Below are 17,413 nucleotides of genomic sequence, written 5' to 3' on the forward strand. Positions count from 1 at the left end.
CCTGACAGACTTTCATTCAATAATAGGTCTTTTCCTTTAAATACGCTTTTGATGTCAACCCGTTTACGACAAATACTTTTTAATTGTTCTGTTTACAAATATGCTAATGTAGTCGATTATTTAAATATATTAGCTTGAATATTCAATGCACGTATTGCACACTGAACTCTAATTAATCCAGATCGAGTATGACTTTCTAGAAAGGATCTTAGTCTAACTAGCGGCTACATGACGAACATGACAATAAAAACGCTAAAGATGTTAATTCACAATGCCACATATTTCATATAATAAAAAGCGTCGTAACTGTTACTTAGCTGGAAAACTTTTTACTAAATACTTCGTAGTCCACTTTCCACGCCACTCTTTCACTGTTGTGATTTCTCTTAACAATAACTTTGTATTTTCTCAAAATTAAAAGCTGTTATACCTACATTTTGAATTTTTAATTTGTGTGGAACTACAAAATCAATATTCATACTAGTTTTAGTACAGAATGGGACATAAAAGTCCAGTTAAGTACCATATTCTCATCATGGTTTTTTGTCATCAACAAATTCTTCTGACATTTTACATTGCTATTATTCTGTAAATAACTAGGTCTTGTCAGACACGTTCCAAAAGAGTTAATATATTATGGAAACATTGAATTCAAGAAGTCTAAAATAGTAGAGATGTATAAAGAAATGAAGTAAAATAACATTCATACTTTACCGTCAAAATAATATACCAGTAGACAGACCATATCAATCGAGACTAACAGCATTTGGAAATCCCTTAAAATTTCTAAAAAATCAAACACGTCAATCAGTTAAAATAGCGATGAAAAGATAACGCCTATTACTCTTAAATGAATAACTATTCAGGAAACAGTGAATGTAGATACATTTTAAACCTTGAGCAAATGAATGGAGACGGAATAGTCTATACTGTGTTGCAGTAAATGCTAAAGATTACTGCATCCACGGCATTCCAGTCCCTTCACATAATCGAATCGCTAATAACAACTAGCAGTACCAGCAATCACTACATAACTCTAGTCGAGTCTATATAGAAATATACTTTATTTTTCATTCTATATAATATTGTACAAAGTTGAGTACTGTCGGAACAAAAAGGTTGAGACGTTTTTTAACAAATCGAAACCGTTAATTACAGTATGTTAAATCCAGTCGAAAGCATTGGTCTAACAGTGGAATTCATAGACGTTGTAGGGGCACCCTCAGGGTAACATTCAGCAGCTAAGTGTCAAATTCTCAAACAAATAGAGGTTAAATTCGACCCTCAGCGGCTAAACGATCCCCTGGGGGTGCCTCTACAATGTCTATGAATTTCACCGTAAATTAGTTACTAACTCTTAGCTTGATTGTTTAAACTTTAAATTATAGGTGGCCGGAAACAAAGTGACTGGAAGGAAATTCCACACTTTAGTTGTTCGAAGTAGAAACGTTAATTATTGGTGTTAGTCGCTTAGACTAGACCACCGTTTAATGAAATATATCGTCAATTACGATAATTCGGTGCAAACTTTTGACACAATATACCAAATAATGAACCACACACCACATCTACAAGTAGAATAGCTAATCAGGCATAGATTTAGATTTACAGCGTTTTTATCTTCTGTCATCCTAAGTATCACAGTTAGACTCAGTACAGCTTTTCTGAAGTATGTAAGTACAAAACGTTGCTTCCTAAGTATAAAAACCAACAGTCTGACGAATGCTGAATGCTAATAAACATAAATTATTCAGGAAGCGTCAAGTGCTTATATGGAAATAAGCCTAACCTTGGACGGATGAACGATCGGAAAGGTTTATGTATCATCAAGCAACTAAAACGAATTTTTAGGGACTTGCCTCGCAAGACGTTACTGCTCTGTCAAAGTGCAAGATCAGCGATCTAACGCGTGTATAATCTTTAAAATCTCAGACTAATTAGATAAAGACCTGCCTCGCAAGACATTATTTTTCTGTCAATGTATATGATCAATGATCTTATGCGATTATAAACACTGTCTCTAAAGAATCGATGTTTCATAGTTTAAAATCGTGTCCGTCGGTTAAAAACCTCCGTAAAAATACCTTTTTGTGTAGTTATATGGTGTAAAAAACGAACAAAAACTGCTACTTTAGTTTAAAATATGTATGAAATCTAAGCTAGTTTTCCTTAGAAAATGGCAGAAAATTTTGTTCGTGAATTTGGGTGCGATACTAGTCCTTCTGTATTTAGTCTGAGTTTAAAATAGATGTTTCATTGTTGTAATCGTTTTCGTTGTATAAAGAGCTCCCTAAAAATGTTTTGTGTAGTTAAATGGGACAAAAAACAACAACTTAACAACGTGTAATTTACTAAAAGATGAAGTTACATTTCACTTGTAAGTAATGCTAACTTAACTAAATCAAATTTGTAACAAAAACAATATTTAAAAATAATTCTTCAGCCGGAACAGCAAAACATCGATCAAGTAATCGAATATTCTGTGAAAGAGTCTAAGCGATGTGTCTGTGTGTGTAAAAAATACACATGTATGTATTGCTAATCAAATTTATAATTGTGTCTTGTGTAAGGACACAAAATATATAATAATGCTGTAAAATATTTTCGATGTCTGAGTTTACCTCGCTTCAAAAATCGACTGTCAATTTTGTTGGTTAGGTGCGATGCATCTCCATAGTTAATTACTCTATGGCAAGAACGTTAGAAACAAAAACATTGAAGCAAAAACAGGGACATCCGCCGCATTCCAGCCTCCTTTCACGCTTCGCCTTTGCGATTAAATGTCAAATGGTGGATCGGGTTTGCATCTGCGCTCTGGGTGTTGTAAAACGGATTTATTGGCATTATTTACTGCAAAAGTTTCTTGTTTGTAGGCAGTAAAACTCTAGAATGCAATTGGATACAACGGTAATGAAACTGAATAGAAAGAATTTATTATAGTTAGCACAACGCACGTATAAATACAGATTAACTTCCTTGAAAATACGTAAAACAATTGATTCTTAAAATTATTTTACGATAAGTAACTCAAGTTCATAGTCCATAAACGATAGTTCGAAGAGCCGACGGACGTTGGGGTCCCAAGGTGCTGGAATTGCGACCCCGCACCGGAAAGCGCAGTGTTGGTCGACCCCTCACTAAGTGGACAGAGGACATCAAGTGGATTGCAGGAAACTGCTGGATGCTGGCGGATCGAGATCGTTATGCTTGGAGGTCCATTCAAAGGCCTATGTCCAGCAGTGGACGTCCATCAGCTGATAATGATGATGAAGTAACTCAATATTAAAGCAATGCTCGATGTTTACCAACAAACAAATTAGAAATGAAGGTAGAAAACGCATATCATTTCATAACTTATAAAAAGTTTCCTATGTAGTTCTTTCTTAGCTATTGATTTCCGAGGTGCCGTTTAATTTCTAAACACATTCACCGGTCATTATAATAATCATTCAAAATCTATGGATACAGAGAAAGTCTTTATGATTCACAATAATAATACTAAATATTCCTTAATGGTTACCAGTTTATAAATTAGTAAAGCACCTGCCTCGTTAAAATAGTAAATGGGTAATATTTTCGCTACTTCATTAGCCATTTATAGTAGAACGATGTCTTTATGCTTTATGGTAATTCATAATGTGGAGACATTTAATTAAAAAAAATGACCGGCATTCGAAAAAAGGAATACTCTTATATATACCAACTTGAACATTACGAATCGAACGATCTACTGACTGACTCGATATGATTTTTATTTTATTCTTTACAAGTTAGCCCTTGACTACAATCTCACCTGATGGTAAATGATGATGCAATATAAGATGGAAGCGGGCTAACTTGTTAGGGGGACGATGAATATCCACACCCCTTTCGGTTTCTACACGACATCGTACCAGAACGCTGAATAAACCTATAGTGTAGGTTCTTTACCTGTTCGTATAGGTCCTATACGAACAGGTAAAGAACCTATATGGTCAGGTAAAGAAGCTACAAAGTATTTTTAACAACACAATATTTTCATGGTAATATTATTAGCGCTAAAAATGCCTCAGAATATCCTTCATGGAATTAATAAGGTACCTACGCGAGGGTATGGAATGTTTTAAGTTTCCTTATTTTTTGTGCGTGTTGTTTTACTTTTAAGCGTCCTCTCAGGGCGTTGACCCTGGAATGTTTGAGAGGCTGCTTATCAGCTGGTATGTGCCCGCACTTAGTTAAACGACCTTTTTGACGCAATGGTAGACGCTGCAATATTTTAAAAGAAAATTCCAGGTTCGGTTTCTTGCTTCAGCAAGCTAATTCACTATCTTTGACGTAAGCTAGTTGACATATACTGTAGGAAATAGTAGTCTGAGACGGATATGACGTCGCTCGATCCCGTGTTGTCTCGTGCCGCCGCTAGGTGGCGCGATTTGTTTCCATAAAGAGTAGGGAGTTAGAGAGATAGCGAACGGTTGGCGGGAACGACTTGCGATATAAGGCGCTCGTCGTACGGTCGACACTCGGCTTCAGTATGCTCGTGGCGTTCGAGCCGTCCACATTTCTTGTTATGTAATTCTTTATGGGTTACTTGGGATAGGTGGGGAGAGTGACTTGAGTGGAAAAATGGAGTGTTACTTAACTGTCAAGGACGTCCTTAACCCTACATACAACGGTCACAAGTCCGTGACTCCACTCAAGGTCATTCTCTGCCGTTCTAGGGTCTTATTTTGGTTACAGTTTGATTTGTTAATTAAGTTATCCTGACAAATACTGTGAATCCAAAACATTGGTTTTCTTATTTTTGTAATCCACTTTTGAATATGCTAAAAATACGATATTGAGATTCTATGTAAAGAATATCGTCAGGTGTTTACAGGTGGATGTCACACAGTAAGTAAAGCCGGATTTATATTTATCTGACGTGTCGTGTCGTGACGCTCAGAACAGAATCGGTATCACACATTTTATATGGCAACGTTTACACCTCTCATGCCTGCAGCGCTAGAGCTTACTTGAACGTCAGTGGCTGACATTAGTTGAGAGCTATGACATGGAGTAAAAAAAAATATTATTCTTTGCTATGACGTTAGGAATGTCCACACAAGTGGGTACCTATAAGGTTAAGCATGTTTATTAAATTATGTACTTTCCTATGTTTTAAGCCTTTGTTTAATGTAGGCTTAATCCGCTTAACGTATAGATATACGTATATTATATTATCTACTTGCATGTAGCTGTTTATTGAAGTAAATTAGTGAGTTACTTTAAAATTAACATCGATTCTCGATGTGTTGTTGTTATTTTTAAATCGTGACTATCATAATGCAGACAAAAAGGTCACGATTTAATAATCAATGGATATTGTAAAAAGCTATGTAATTGATTACGAGTATATTGGTTTCCATAGAGGCACCATGAAGGTCTACACATATACGGGTATGTACAGTTCACACTAAAAATATCGTAATCATAATAGTTAATCAAAGCGATAACAGGGAGGTACTAAGGGATTAAGGTTTGTAAAGAATGACCATAATTTCTCAATTTAGGGATATGATTTTTTTATAAGTAACAGTTACAGAGGGCATAAAATATAGCCCATAACACACACTATTGGTAAGTAAAAAAATTTTCGAAATCGGTCCCGCAAATCTACTACGAGTATCTATACTTACAATTATAAAAATAATAGTAAATAAATTAAAGTCTGTAAGTTTGTGGGATTGTAGGGGAAAAATCTGTAGATCTAATAAACCGATTTTAAAAATTAATAGGAAATCACGTAAAAATTGAGTGCCACAGGTGGTACTAACATTAATGATTTATGTTATTTTGAAGAAGAGGTATCAGAGTTGGTAAAAATAAGAGGGTATTTGATGACTTAAGCTCAGTTGTTTGTTAGGCAGCATAGACACCGTCACGCTGCCAGCGCGCGCGTTTATTGCATTAATGTTTTGTGTTGTTATTATTGACAATGTTTTGTGTTGTAATTATTGTTTATTTAGAGTGGGAAGATGTTTAGAGTGGGCATGGAGAACATATCGGGCAAGGAAGGTGAGTGTTAATGCATTCTGTTTCTCCCAATATCAGAAGTCCTGGGACCTGCTCAAGGTATTTCCTCTACCACAAAATAATGGTACAATCACTGTCGCTGCTACCTATCACGTCACATATAAAACAGACCCTCCTTTTTGGAAGTCGGTTTAAATGGAATACCTAGCATTTTCTGTAACAGTATGACAAGTGTTCAGAACAAATGCAGCACAGACGCGGTCCGTGCAACTTTTTACAAAGGTTTCGCACAAAAACGTCTCGCTTTGCGGAAAGGTTCGACTACCTGCCTGTATGGAAGGCAACTTGCTGCTTTTGACTCATTCTTTTTGTTCAAACAAACGTTTAGTTGGAGTTTTTTTTTAATTTCCAAGTTATTCTGCAATTTTTAAAATGTATCAAGAATTCAAGATAATACTGCCTACAAAGTTTTTTTTTAATTTTGATGTTTATCTCCAATCATCATGTTACTCGTAATATATGCGAAAGGTATCACGAAATCTCTAAAACCGATTGACGTAAAAAGATGAAATTTGGCAGGGAGGTAGTCTATAGTTAGTAGATATCGGCTAAGAACGGATTTTACAAGAGGGCCGGTAGAAAGAGGTTTAAGTGCGGACAAAGCCGCGTGCTTCCGCTACATATAATTTTGCAGTGTCTGCTTGTGATTTCAAAATACCTGTGTTTTCTCAAATGCTTATAGTTATTTATCAACGATACAAATACCAGCATTTTTTAAAAGTTTTGTCTGTTTGTCATTGAAACGGCTGGGCCAATTTGAACAAAACTTTGATTCAATGATAGATGAGGTTATTGTGCATTAGATACTACTATTTTATATCCCAAAAAAGTCCATGGTTACCGCGGAATTAATGACTAAATTACACGCGAAGTCGCAGACGTCCACTATACACTTTTCCAATAATACAACAGCTTTGTAACTGTACTAGAGCCTTTCTTAATGAGTACTGTTTACCAACAAAGAAATTAGAAATGAAGGTAGAAAACGCATGTCATTTCATAACTAATTTATTTTAAATTACGTGTGGTTTGTTTATAAAAAGTTATATAAAATATATTAACCATATTTAATTGTTCTAAGATTATTAATCAAATTTATTTTCATTATTTTAAGAACAAGTTAATTATAATTATTATTAGGTGTGAAATGACTAATGATTTATACCCTCATTTTTAATTTGTTTGTAGGTAAACAGTACTCATCAAGAAAGGTAGTACACAAAATATTGTAGTATACAAAATATTATTTTGAAATCGCTCCTACAATAAACTAGCGCTTTTCATGAATAAATCTCATTTCCATTATTTCCGCTCACTGGAGGTGGAAATTGAAAAGATTATTTTGTGTATTTTTCTGTTTCTATCGGCTTTGCTAAAGTAGACCAAATTTGTCATTATTTTATGTGACAAAGTCGATGACACATCGACCACGGCAAGGCTATATTAATGCAACCATGCAACCTGAAACTTAAAGGACAGTCCGAAATTTTGGATAAACTTTTAAGCTGACTGGACTGGGTTTTAGAACTGAATTTAAATCCAAAAGGTCTGGGGTTCGATTCAAACAGATTGTCGTACTCGCTCTAAACACAAGATTTTCGATTACTTGTTAGAGTGGAAAGGGGAATATTGGTCATATTTTGAAAAAAAAACGTGGTTATTATTTTTTTAATTTGTTTTTTTGTGTCAAATAAGTATAAAAAATCAGAAGTAAAAAATACATAAGACCTACATTTTACTTTAGAGTTTGCTTGTTCTATCTGTGAAAGCCATAGGAAAAACCGTATTGTAAAAAAAATTTGTAAACATAACAAATGCAAACCCAACAAACAAATAAATAAAATTTTTATAATTGTTATGTATTCGTTAGTATAATACAGATAGACGAGAAATACATTTGCCTGCTACGCTTAGAACGCTAAGATCAGTAAATCATGGTCACCGTACTGAATATTCGTCTATTCTTCTCGCATCTTGGTGTTTTCTGATCCGTCATAAAGGTGAGTCATTAAGGAATTAAAAATCCATTAGAATATTGCAAATGTGACAGAGTTGTTTAAACGTTTTCTATTTTTAGTGACTAAGTAGGAATCAAGAAATATCACATTCTCACGTGAAATAGTTGCCTATACTAATAGTTAGCTGTGCCCCGCGGTTTCACCCACATAAATCTCGTTCCAAAACGTACGTAATGTAGCCTACTCATAGGTACGTTTCCAATAAGTAGATACTATTCTAGACAATTTCTATGCAAAATTTTATCTAGATCTATACCTATACAGTATTGGAGTTACAAACAATGCAATCAACCAAACTTTGTCGTATAATATAGGTTTACGCTATAAGTGCCCGCATTATAATACATAATACCTACCCTATATAGCATAATGTCATTAAGCCTATTGATAGATTTATCAGCAAATTTTACAGTTAGTAGGTAGTTAATTCGAGAGATTCGTATGTTAAACTACTAATCTCTTTTACTTTATAATATTAGTATAGATTGAGATCATAAAAGATATGTAAAAAAGGCAAAATAAACCAAAAACATGGTTGGTTCACTCGAATAGATAGGTTCAAATTAAAAAACTAAACACATTCAAATTAAATCCACCTGTGGAACTCGCACCTGGCCCTAAAATTACCGCGAGGGTGCCTTCGACACACAGACCAAGCCGCTTCTTCTACACAAATATTTAAACTTTACGTGACCAAAGAGAATTGTAGATTTTGACGACTTTTTGGCGTTATTTATAGGTTTATTGTAACATTACTTTCTAACTTTCGGTCATTTGTTCATATTTTGAAAACATTTTTTTTAAAAACACCGCATATTTTTTTGTTATGTCCAATATTCCCAGTGCTCCTCTAATTAATAGTAAAAACTGCTAATAGTGGGTAAGACATAAGTTCACCTTTCGAGGATCAAACCTTGTCGGTGGCTTTGGCCATATCTAGCTACCGACATATAAAAATAGTTTAAGGTTCTAACTAGATGCCGAAAAAAAAGAAGGGATATATGTTGAAAAGAGTATATACCTGTTTCAACAAAGCACGCTACCACTTCGAGATGAGATCTTAATAACTAGTTTGTAGTAAACCAATAAAAAAAAGTTTTTTTTTTAAATTACAGACTTAGCTGCACCTTGTAAATACTAGTAACTTTTTCTAAAAGATTAAAATTATACTGCAAACCAGCCTAGCTGTAAGCCGGTTTCTCAGTCTCATACCTTTTTCGCTGGTGGCATCAAATCCTCCAAGTACCGCTTTGTCAAGCTATCCTGCTATAAAAGGTACTTTTATCCATCCACTGTGCACTGTACACAAAACATTGAAAAAAAAAAAACTTTAATCTAATTAAGTGGTCACTTTTTGCAGCACTAATAATTATTTAGGTAAGCTTCGGTTTGGTGTTTCATTTAAGTCATAATTTTGAAGTTTTCACTCAAGTTGTTAGTGATATTATCGTGAAATTTTGAAATAAATCGCGTAAAAATGTAAGCGACCGCCCGCTACTGAATCGACTGTTGAATTTGTAGTACAAACGTTCTAGCGCGGGCGCGTTTACTTTACGGAGTGGGAGGGCGATGAGTAAACGCGATAGACATACTGAAATTACTATAGATAAAAAGAGATGCACGACATACGTCATCACCGGTACACGAGGTACGTCTATAATGCAACTAATGAAAACTGTCATCTAAACCTACAAAAACCCACAAAGCCTAGCGTATCTACATTTTTACAATGTAATACTGGTTTTACCTGTACTCGACCGCGTGCCGATAAGGTAATTTGAATTCCATCAGAGTGAAAAAGACGGAGGCTTTAAGGCTTTGAGGTATCACGTATTATGGGTACGTATACGCAAGTTTGAAGAGAAAACGTTAATTTTAATTTGAATACTGGAAACATTAACGGTTGGGACAGGTCACTTGGATCGTTTACTGACTTTCTGTCAGAATGTAATTTATGACTACGTAAAGTTATTTTTGACGATCTTTCTGGCGCATTTTTGTATGCCAGAATAACAAATATACGATTTTCAGATCTATTATAATCAAATGAATCTATATTTTAACAAAAGATTATATTAATCCTCTATCAGGACTTTGTGTAAAATTACCAAAAAAAAAGACGTGAAACTCTCATAAAACTATTTTTGAAAAGCTTTTAGAGGTAGCAGGTTTCAAGGGTTGAGACCCTTAATTTGTTCATGTATAAAAGCTTTTTAAGAAGCTTCGAGATTGAGGCCCTTAATTTTTTAAAGTATAAAAGCTATATTTTCAGTTTTCATTGTGTCCAATGTCGTTCAATTATTTTAATACAAAAAAAAATAACGCTTTCAAACAAAATATTATCAAATTGGTTATTAATAAATAACAAAATTATGAGGTAATAAACATTAATCAAAAAAAATACGCGTCGAATTAAGAACCTCCTTTAAACCATTTTTAAAGTCGCTTAAATCGTATTTTTTTTTTCTTACAGGATATCATAAAAAAATCATGTTCCCACTCGCTAAGAAGACCGTTATTTTACGATATTTATACGATATTTGCCATATACATATTTTAAATATGATAAGTACTAGCGGTCGCACGCGACATTTTCACAAATCCGGGGGAACTATGATTATTTATTTCCTGGATAATAAGTAGTCTATAAGTTAATCCTAGCTATAATCTATATCTATTTAATATTTGAGTTAATTCGGTTTAGTAGTCGTGGCGTAAAAGAGAAATAAACATTCATACTATCAAAATCTTCAGATTTTGCATATCTCGGGAAACCATGTATTTTTTCGGGACAAAGAGTAGCCTATGTGTAAATCCAGAGTAAAATCTATTTCCATTCCAAAATTTCAGCCAAATCGGTTCAGTAGTTGCGGCGCTAAAGTGTAACAAACATCCAAACATACAAACTTTAGCGTTTATAATATTAGTAGGATTCCCTTTCCCCTCCAACTAGTCGGAAGAAAAAACTGTGATAGGAGTGGGTACGACAATAGTCCACCAGGGGATCGAACCACTACCCCTCGGAGATAATTACCGCTGAGCTATAGAGCCTTTTTTAGTTTAAGAGTTAACAATTTAATAGTATTTTTCAATTGATTGGCAGATGCAGATGAAATTGCTAAAGCTTTTAAGGGTCTGGTTAATAGGATTTTTTTGGTTTTGATTTACGTCCAAGGAGATGGTCCAAAATTGTATGGAGCCCAGGATCAGTCATTGTACCCTGGCGGAAATAAAAGAAAATATTTTTTTTTAACTATTACTTTAATTATTTCGAAATAATATTCATTCTCTCCCAAGAAATGCAACAATAATATGGGTATTAATGGCGGATTAATGACGGTTTTCAATGCAGTAGTCAATTTGACGTTTGATGTCAATTGTCATGTTAAAGTTGCTTTAAGGCCATCTTGATATAACTCAAAAACTTGGGTTTTAATTTTATTTAAGTATTTCTTTTAATTTAGTTAGATTTATTCACTTAATTAATTTTTAATAAAATCCTTGTATTTTTTAAATTTTAATGATACGGGGTACAAGAGTGGATCTGAAATGGATCATCTCCTTTCTCAATTATTATAACACACCCATAGAAAACTTAATATCCTAACACTATGCCAGCATTAAAGTAATTGCTAATTAGTATTCCCATCAAGATTACCCGTTAAGGATAGCCGAGTGCACCTAAGTTGCAATAAATTGCCCTCTGATTTGATGTTAATGATCACATAGCAATTTGCTCACATTGCTTTTACGTAGAACTTTGAAGTAGTGTGTATAGTCTGGCAAGTTTGTTAATGACACTCCCATGATATGCGGGCGACGGGGAGAAATACTGCGCGGGTGTGAAATTGTGCGGGAAAGTGAGATGTATTAGTCGTGGATTTTTCATGCATCGCTACACGCCCCCCGGCCCGCGCGTAGCATCGGGAATATTACGAACGAAGTTGCTAAGCTATACTAATAAACTAGTTGATTCAGTTCTTGGCCTATGCGACTTCGGATCGTGACATCCTAGGTTCGAGTCCTGATTCAGGCCATTACGTATTATGTGGTGAGGCTTAGAAATATTGAACGTCGTTCTTTTAAGAAAATGTCAATAGCAATCCGGAGTTGGGAAATCGATGGTGTTACCTTTGTATCTTGGACACAGAAAACATAATATGTACAAGTCTTGGAGAGCAAACCTTCGATCCCGGAAAATATCTCTTTCTACGATCGCTAACGCTTCGTGGTTCGTGGTTCCCGTTCCCGTAGGAATAACAATACAGGGATAATATATAGCCTATAGCCTTCCTCGATAAATGGGCTATCTAAAATAATTTTTGAAATCGGACCAGTAGTTCCTGAGATTAGCGCGTTCAATCAAACAAACAAACTCTTCAGCTTTATAATATTAGTATAGATTCTGCTATTCTCCGCGAAAAAGCGACGAATACGACGAATACAAGCCCCAACGTTACCCAGACCGGATAAAAATCAATTTGTTTCAGTCTGAAATTCGGAAAAAGTAATAAATTTCCACTTTCTATATACACTAAATAGCTTAGTTTTATAGTATTAAAAGCTTTGTTTGTTAAAAATATTTCAGATTACGGACTGATACACTTCGTTTCTTGTGAATGGTGCGGGTGACAGTTCGTTTCACTCTTAACGTACGTATTATGAACGACATACAGGCGACTGTCACCGTACCCATGCTATCTGAAAAACACTTTAGTGGTATAATAATTTATTTAAATTTAATTTCAATCTTGTTTATTTTACCAAGCGCTGCAATTAAGGATTGTGTATCTTGAACCCAGCTCTTGTCTGTCCTCTGCTATCTTAGAGCACTTGTATATAACAATCTTAAGTTCCGTCTCTTTGTGGAAACTAGATCTCATTAAGGGTGGGTATACGTACAGACGCTCTGTATAAAGATCTTGTGTTCAAACCGTCTATTTTATATAATTATAACTTAACGCTTGACTACTATATCGTCTGATGTTAAGTGATTGTCTAAAATGGTAGCTTGGTAGCTTTAGAGAAGTTCTGTTCATCATCATCATCATCATATCAGCCGATGGACGTTCACTGCAGGACATAGGCCTTTTGTAGGGACATCGTGATACTGAGCCGCCTGCATCCATCCAACCAATCCTGATAACTGTCAGTCTATTATAGTATTACTAGCTGACGCCCGTGCGGATTCATCCGCGAGGTTCCCGTTCCCGTAGGAGTACGGGGATAATATATAGCCTATAGCCTTCCTTGATAAATGGGCTATCTAACACTGAAAGAATTTTTCAAATCGGACCAGTAGTTCCTGAGATTAGCGCGTTCAAGCAAACAAACAAACTCTTCAGCTTTATAATAATATTAGTATTGATTAAAATAAACCCGACCAGGCCTCCCTCCCTTAATAGAAGCTTAGACCCACCACGCTGCTCCAATTCAGTTTGGCGGGCTTACGAAAATAATGTTTTACTCCCAGACGAAAGTGTTAAACCTACTTGTATGATAGGCTGAAAAAGTATCGCATTTTCATTGTTGAGCTAATTGGTGCTTCAATTACTCAGTTTGTATTGGTTGTGTTGTATAAAGTGTTGTAGACTAAATTAACACAAAAGTAAATAGGAAATAAATTTATAAATACACTATCGGACGACCGTGACGTCGTCCGCGTGAAATTCACATTTTCACTAATATTATATAAAAAATATTATATAAAAAAATACATACAGCCAAACGCAGAACCTCCTCATTTTTGGAGGTCGGTTAAAAAATGGAAAAGTGCTCTAATAGGGTGTTTCGATGGTTTTATTATATTTAGTTTAAAAATTTATATAGTAAACTTCCTACTGCATCATTAGACCGGCTATCATAGTACCATATGATTAAAGATTGGGTTATTAGGTGCCATTACCTATACCTTGAGTGTAATGGAACGTAGGTAGTAGTTCTAATTCGACTTCCAATATTTGACACACTTACCAACTAAAGCTGAATAAAAGCTGGTATAATAGGGCAGAGTTTGTTTATCTTTTATATCTATTTTGTGGAGCAAATCTTTTATCTCAACAGGAAATTGCTACTTTCTAATCTCACGCACCATTGCAGCATCGTGTTACAAAACGAAAAAATAACATAAAAGCGTAAGATTCGCTAATTCGTTAACAAAACGAGGCCTACATTTAAAGCTCCCGCAGACACACAATGTAAGTTGGTCGACTGAATCGTTGAGCTGACAAACATTTTTAGAGACTTACGCTAACCCTAACGAATATTATTAAAGAATGTTACGAAAATGTTGACGTCACAATTTTTGTTATTATTGTTAGGATTACTATTAACTCATTAGGTGCGGAGATAGGGCCTGGTGTCTTGCAATACAGGTTTTTTATCCAGTGCGAGCTCCAATCTCCACATTATCACATTATTTAATTATAACCTAACACAATTATATTGTCATATGTACCTATGAGAGCCGTGATAGCCCAGTGGATATGACTTCTGCTTCCGATTTCGGAGGGTGTGGTTTCGAATCCGGTCCGGGGCATGCACTTCCAACTTTTCAGTTGTGTGCATTTTAATAAATTAAATATCACGTGTCTCAATCGGTGAAGGAAAACATCGTGAGGAAACCTGCATACCAGAGAATTATCTTAATTCTCTGCGTGTGTGAAGTCTGCCAATCCGCATTGGGCTAGCGTGGTGGACTATTGGCCTAACCCCCTCTCATTCTGAGAGGAGACTCGAGCTCAGCAGTGAGCCGAATATGAGTTAATGACGACGAAAATGTTGTCGAATTAAATTACAAAAGTATGCAATTTAATCGTCCTATAGTCGACCAACTTAACATTGTTCGTCTGCTAACATACAAAGACTTACGGTACGACAAGAATTGTACAATTTGGTTTCAGAAGCTGAATGTGAATGTGCGAGCTAGCATATCTCACTATAGCTTTTCGTAAACTCAGCTCTTCGTATATTCGTATAATCGGCCAACTTACAATTGTGTGTCTATGGGAGCTCTAATACCGGTCATTGAATAACTGTTCGAGATTCTGTTATTATCGCCGGTGATTCACAAACGTTCGTATTGTCTTGTTTGGCCTTCTTATTGGGTAAAAGCTTCACTTTTACCAATTAGCTGGGCCCGGCACGCTCGGGCGGCGACAAGTGGCTCATTGTTTCAAAAACAAGTGAGAAGTGTGCCAAATCGATACTGTTCCGGAATCTTTGTACCATTTTTATTGACTTTTGTTTAGTTTGTCTATTTTTGGAAGTCTGGTGTAGGTTTGGCAATGGTGTGGTAAAATTTGTGTACAGACATGCGTTTGACCCCAGAACATAACAAACGCTAAGCTTTAACTCCTAAATGGACGACCGGTCGCCCGGTATACGTTACGTGATATGTAAAAAAATATAAAGTAAACTAAGAGCAATAGGCGAGCACAGTATCATCATGCTCCGCGCGATAGAGGAATATAAAGATTTTTTAAATGGCTCATAACGGTACATTAAAACCGCATTCCCTGACTGTCGGCTTCTTCAACGCAGACGGGCTTTTCGATAAAATACTCGCGGGCAGCGAATGGTTAAAAAACGAGAATCCTTTGACTGTTAACAAACACTCCCCTTTTCCACTCAAGTCACTCTCTCCGCCTATCTCAAGTAACCCATAAAGAATTACACAACAAGAGATGTAGACAGCTCGAACGCCACGAGCACACTGAAGACGTTCGTACCCCAAGTAGTTGCAACGCGGCGATAATATTAATGTCATATAATTTTAAGTTATATAATTTTAATTTTATTAATTAAACATTTATATACCTATTAACATACCTAATACATAAGAACATCTTTGTATAACTAAATTTAATGTTTCTCACAAATAAACGATTCTGATTCTGAGAGCTTTTTAACAGACGTTCGGAGCGTTCAAATTCAACAAATGCATTCACAAATATACTTTTTGTACTTTTTACACGACAGCGTTTGTAAAAAACTCTCGTGCGAATGAGGGCTAAAACTAACTTTCGTTGTAGGCTGTTGACATACAATGCATAGCTTTGTAGACGTATTCCTTCTGTTTCTTCTATCTGTTCTTTTCTGCATATTACTTTTACAAAATAATGTCGATGTTTCACATCTGCCAGGTGTCCCGAAAAATCTCACATTTTTTTAATTTATGGTTGCACCATCAACCATAAGGTCACAAAAATTAATTGACGAAAGCTTTTCAATGCTTTAAGGTTGAATCCAAAACCATATTATCGGTATAACTTACATTACCTATAACTTAACCTTAAAAGTATTTAACTTCCTTGCAATATTTGTATATCCGGTTAGAAATAACAATGTATTTTCTGCATCAATAATAAATAATACATTTGAGTTGAAACCGCCGCGATCCAAAACAACGGAGCCATTTGCAGCATTGACATGTTAAATTGAAACTATAAACAGAATCCTGCAAATAGCGACGTAATTAACAAACTGCAAACATTTCACGTAATTGGATAACGAATGCAATGGACGGGAAGTTTCTGAAATACAATATTCGGTAGTTGGAAGTTATAATTAAAAAGAGATTATTTATTCCCCATTAACACTAGAAAGACGGACGACGGTCTTTTGACCGATTTTGAAGTTTAGCGGTCGATAATTTCAAAACTATTTATTTTTGTGCTACATCTTCTTGTGACTTTTAACAAAATAGTTCATATTTCAATATTCCATTAATGTTATTGTAATATCATTGTGTTAAAATAAGTAAACATAAGATTTACCTTCAAAAACGGCGCCCGGTCATTTGACCACGCGGTCATTTAAAGCTTCCTACTTCTTTACAAAAGAAAATTTCGTGTACATAAATGAAGAAGAATAGAAGATATAGAAAAGTTTTTAAGGCAAATAAATATTGGAAAAGGATTTAAGAAATTGAAATTTAAGAAATTGATTTAAGAAAGATTAAAGTATAAATTTATTCTTTAAGAAATTAGATTTATTTCTATGCAAACTAAATGTTATTAAAACTAAAAAAAACTGTGTCTTATGTGGGGACTGGAATGTTAATATTCTTGTTAAATATAAAGTGTCTAAACAATTGTCTTCCCTTATTGCGAATTATGGTCTTGTAAACCTTAATAATAGACCTACTAGGAAATTGTCCTTAGTGTTAGTAATTTTAAAGGCACTACGTCAGATTTGCACTACATTGCACAATCATAAAACTGCGCAATCGATAACTTTTATGACAAGCTAGCGGACGCCCGCGACTTCGTCCGAGTGGAATTTAGTTTGTCACAAATCCCTCGGGAATCATGGATTTTTTCGGGATAAAAAGTAGCCTA

At 35.0% G+C, this 17,413-nt stretch overlaps 1 protein-coding gene across 7 annotated transcripts in view; it reads right to left on the bottom strand.

Moving 5' to 3' along the window:
• LOC112054339 (uncharacterized) overlaps positions 1-17,413 on the bottom strand; it is a 105,515-nt gene that overhangs the window by 66,129 nt on the left and 21,973 nt on the right. The window contains exon 1 of one of the 7 annotated variants that reach the window (XM_024094095.2): positions 9,285-9,613. The exons of the other annotated variants lie outside the window; for them this stretch is intronic. The gene's annotated coding sequence lies outside the window, so the exon portion shown is untranslated. Of the gene's footprint in view, positions 1-9,284; positions 9,614-17,413 lie in introns of those variants that run through there. 7 annotated transcript variants of the gene reach the window in all.

The sequence above is a fragment of the Bicyclus anynana genome, chromosome 22 (genome assembly GCF_947172395.1).
Source record: "Bicyclus anynana chromosome 22, ilBicAnyn1.1, whole genome shotgun sequence".
Taxonomy (NCBI): domain Eukaryota; kingdom Metazoa; phylum Arthropoda; class Insecta; order Lepidoptera; family Nymphalidae; genus Bicyclus; species Bicyclus anynana.